Source organism: Anneissia japonica, unplaced genomic scaffold (genome assembly GCF_011630105.1).
Source record: "Anneissia japonica isolate Jap-2015-1 unplaced genomic scaffold, ASM1163010v1 scaffold287850_len318503_cov185, whole genome shotgun sequence".
Lineage (NCBI taxonomy): Eukaryota > Metazoa > Echinodermata > Crinoidea > Comatulida > Comatulidae > Anneissia > Anneissia japonica.
The window spans coordinates 270,591-275,454 of NW_022705232.1; the positions used below are offsets into that span (position 1 = coordinate 270,591).

A 4,864-nucleotide genomic window follows, 5' to 3' on the forward strand; every position below is an offset into this window, starting at 1 on the left:
TGGACTGAGGAGTGTCGGTTAAAGGACATATCAGTCGAGGCACATTTTAAGATAAAAGTACAAGGCTTATATGTAAAAGCTTAAAGTAATTATACGTGAGTGATAGCTGAAGTAAGAGAGCTTCACAGTATTTTTCAAGAAATGAAGTAAAGAATTGACCGTGAGTACTGTTAATAGTTGATAAATCAGAATATCTACCTATTGGCATATATAGGGTAGTAGTACTAATAGTGCATGTATTTTGATATGTTATGGGAATACTTACCTTCAATATGTATATACATATTAAATGTATGCTATGTATAATATGTTAAAGCGTATTTTGATAGAAAAGGAATACCATTAGCATACCATTCTATATAAATGTTGTATTCATTTATAGATGGTCGGAGGAGGTAGAGCCAAGTAGCCTATACTCAAGACTTATGTACCAAATATACTAAAGTGATATTGCAGACTAAGGGGGAAAAGCCCTAGCAGTTAGCAAGACTTAGTAGATGATCCGTACTTCGAATGCACTATTACAGTGATAGATTCTGGGAGGTACCGTAGCACAACACTTTGTCATTGGATATGCAAAACGAACTTTTATTTAATTAAAACCAGTATTATAAACACACCACAAACAAACATCTCCCTGATCAACAAACTAATTTTTAATTTCTTCTGGAACGATAAAACTAAAAAGGTGAAAAAAGTACTTTAATAGAAGATTATTACGAGGGAGGCCTGAAATAGCCTAACATCAGCTCACAATGTAAATCATTACAAACAAATGAAAAGAATAATTAACGAGTATAATGCTTTGTGGAAAATTATATCTAAATTGTACCAATCTGCTTTTTAAATTGGTCTGATTTATTTAATTACACATACCGGTTCTCAAATGTTATTATAGCTAACAATATAAGTTACCTAAAATGTGCTCGTAGAACAACCTAGAACAACAACATCAAGCGTAACCAATGGAAATCAGAGAACAATATTTGTTGGGTAATACCCTGATTAATTTAAAGGGCAATTCACTTTACTTCAAAAATTGGGTAAAATCTACTTTAATTCAGGCGAAACACATTATTCTATACACTAATTTGATTAACCCAATATCTTACTAAAATAATTGGATTCGGATTATACCTAATTAAAAAGAGCTATACCTAGTCATTGGTTTAAAATAATAGAAAATATGATGCATACTAGTAATGAGCCTGATATACCAACTAAGCATGTGGTCATTTTTTGAAAGTAAACGTGCCTTGGCTCCCGGACTATTGAAACATGACCCTGGGCTTTAGGAGTACATTTAATAAATTAATTAATTATCTTCTTTTTTTTAAACTTTGTACACTATTTTACCTAAAATGACTTTGAATAGCCTATAATGGCTTACCTGTGATCATGTTACTATCCTGAATGATAGTATGCCTGATCATAGGTTTCACCGGGCTAAATTTTCAGTGCTATTTTTTTTTTTATTATTTACAAAAAACAAAAAAAAAAACACAAAAGAGGTTAATCTTTAAAGAGATTTAAAAAAAGTTGCCAGCAGTTGCAGAGATGTCATCGTGCAATTTCAGAAGAACATATATACAAAAATGGTCACATAAAATGCATTTTTTCTTCTGCTGGTGGCACCTACTCCCTAATTAGGTCTAATTTTTGAGGTTTACTACTCCACTACTGAGCTTGTGAACAAGAAGTGAGTGGCTAATCTTATCAAATGCCTTGGCAAAAATCTAGAACTAGGACATCAACAAACCCACGTTCAGCTGCTACGCTCAATTAATCCACAAGTCTTATTACCTGGGTTTCTGTAGAGCGTTGCGTTCATTGTGAAAATCATGTTGTTATTGGCAGATGATAGGCCTATTAGATTTTTCTACTGTGGGCCGTAATTGTCGAAACAAAAGGTCGAAGCAGGTCAAAGATATGGTTGTAACTTCTACATGGATAACTTTCTCCTTTCTTGTAGACTGGAGAAACATGAGCAAGTTTCCACTTTTCAAGAACACTTGTTATGTTATAGAATGCGTGATACAGGAGTGTAAAAGCAGCAGAAGCAATTGTCAGTCCGTCTTCATTTAAACAACCCTTATGCTAACGATTTCTTAGGAACACGAGACCATTATACAATGACACCATAATAATACAATAGACACATACGTATGTCATGTAATCGATGTATTAGTTTATTGAAATGAATCGTAATACTAGTATAATGACTACATTCACCAAAAAGAATATATTATATATGTGTGGCCAAATGTCTTTCATGATTTAAAGAGATCAAGTGACAATAAAAAAATGTTATCGTCTACAACTATAAATAAAAGTTTAGTCACAATGATGTTAGTGCATTTTTAAACAAACATTTATTTTATAACAGATTTAATCACTTTTATATCTTGCGTTAAGATGTTTTTTTTTTATTAATATGAGGCTGTTAATCATAAAATTATGTGCTATATATTGTTAATATCTTGAAAGAATTTCATTTAGCTTCAGGAATACTAGGAGTACACCGTTTCCATTCTAGCTTTACAAAAACGAAAATTTGTTATCTATATTGTTAATATCAATAATAATAATAATAATAATAATAATAATAATAATAATAATAATAATAACAGTATCATAGGAGTAATGTTTTGCCCTACCCGGCGTGTTATCGTACGTAGTACTCAGTACGTTCCCAAATACTTGTGAAAACATTTTCAAGGGATTCGAGTGGGAATCGAACCCATGACCTCTAGATAAAACCACCTTGGCCCCATAACCACTAGACTACCAGGCTTGCGTTTAGTGACTAGTGTTGAATCCGATCCCCGAGTAGCAGTGGGTACTGAAAATCCGATAAAATAATAATAACAATAGTAATAATAATAGTAATAATTATAGTTATAATAATAATATTAATGATAATAATGTTAATATTAATAATAATAATTATTATTATAATCGCTATTATTATTATATATAATTTTATGTAATTTATAATAATATGAATTTGTTTATACTAAAATAGAATTAAATAGAAGAAAATCCATGTAATGAACCAAGTCTAGCGATTGAGTAAATGATTATTGTATTCTTCTTTACTTCAGCCCATCAGATTGATTAATCAACTGTTGAAATAACGAAAACGAAAGAAATCAATAATATTCATAATACTACATGAGACTATTTTGGAGAAAATTATAAAAATACGCCAAGAATTGGGTTTTGGGGTTTATCAAATTTGTATCCTAGAATTTCCATAAAGAAACTATTACCATTTTTAGCACCAATAACCAGGGGGACAATCTGGTGTTTCGATCATGTTATCCTGCAGTGGGTCTTTGGCGGCATCCAATCTAGCCTCTAAGAGAAGTAAAGAAATGATACAATAATTATAAGACTAATATATTTTTTGCACGTATAACCAGTATCACTAGTTTAGGAACAAGGAAAAGAACTTTCCGTTGAAGGGCTATGGTTAGTAAGATTGTAACATCTTGTTCCTAATCTGAGCTCTGTTATTGTTATTTATCCATTTGTCTATATTGTGCTTACAGTGCTACGCAGCAAATTTATTTGCAAATTATATATTATAGCTACGACATATAAGCTTTTCTATAGATCCACTATGTGTGAGCATTTCCATCAGTTTTATGAGAGAAAGTGCATTGGGGTTAAATCGGTCACCAACATTCTATGGAAAAAAAAATCTTTTAACACCGGTTTTTAATGTCGGAAGATTACCTACGATAAAATTATATTCTAGTGTATCTAAATAGCCAAATCATGAAGCAATGCCAATGCTAGAATTGACAAGTCTTTTCAATAATTATACCTAACAATTTAGTGCACAAAAATAATTCAACTCAGATTTGTTTTCATTAAGTTTTAAACGATTCTTTGAAAGCCAAGAATGAATGTTTTTAAGAGGTTTTAAGCCATTGAACAATATAATTTAGATTTTGGATCGAATGTAAAGCTAAGTAATGTCGGCGTAGAAATCATTAGAAATGTTATGATATTTAATAAATTGTGACACATTGGGGATATGTAAGGTGAAACAAAATAGTTTTTTATATGGATTTAATCGAAACACCACATTCTATTCCCACCATTGATTTTAATTGAGTACGGTTATTAAGGTACAAATAGCAAGATTAGATATGATAAAGCAAGAATGAATGCTACCTTGTACGATTGGTTGCCGGCGAACTCGACCATGTTCTGCAAGACAGGCAATAAATAAAAACGTGCATTTATTTTAACATTATTCCATATTTTAATGTGATATTAAATGCAAGCTGGTTTTATTCAAGTTAATTAAAAAAATAGATAAATCACGAATACGAACATTTTCATCTTGTCGTCAAATATTCGTATCGCATAGATTTCTATTATTTGCAATGCACAAGAGTATGAAAAAATGTTGCTTCTCATCGGATATAAATTCCCAAAGAAGTCCCAGATCTCGAATAAGATGATTGTATATAAAGTATATAAAGGCATGGGGAAAAATTCCAGAAACAGCAAGAGGAATGATGCAATGAATAATATAAATTTAAACGTAACAGAAGAGGGATCTGATTAAGAAAGAAAAAAAAACTCAGCATCCACCGGTGCTCGAACCCGGGACCTTTAGCATATATGGCGAACGTCTGGTTGAACCACTGTGGTGATTCAAGTGTCCGGAAGCATCTCATCTCCTTTCGTTCCTTTAGCGTGTCTAGTCACGATTTTGATAGCACTAATATTGCACTTGACCAACTTGTCAGAGATCTATAAGGTACGCCATCTTCTGTGCATTGTTTTCATCTTGCTGAATCCCGAATGAGATATTTGTATATATAAAGTGATTTAAAGGCTGTCT

At 31.7% G+C, this 4,864-nt stretch overlaps 1 long non-coding RNA gene across 2 annotated transcripts in view; it reads right to left on the reverse strand.

Annotated features, from left to right (window-relative positions):
• Window positions 1–2,168: 2,168 nt before the first annotated feature.
• LOC117105432 overlaps window positions 2,169–4,864 on the reverse strand; it is a 4,743-nt gene continuing 2,047 nt past the window's right edge. For both annotated transcript variants that reach the window (XR_004444907.1, XR_004444908.1), the window contains exons 3-5: window positions 4,186–4,221; window positions 3,273–3,360; window positions 2,169–3,125 (exon numbers count right to left, since the gene is read on the reverse strand). This is a non-coding gene — a long non-coding RNA (uncharacterized LOC117105432). The remainder of the gene's footprint in view (window positions 3,126–3,272; window positions 3,361–4,185; window positions 4,222–4,864) is intronic.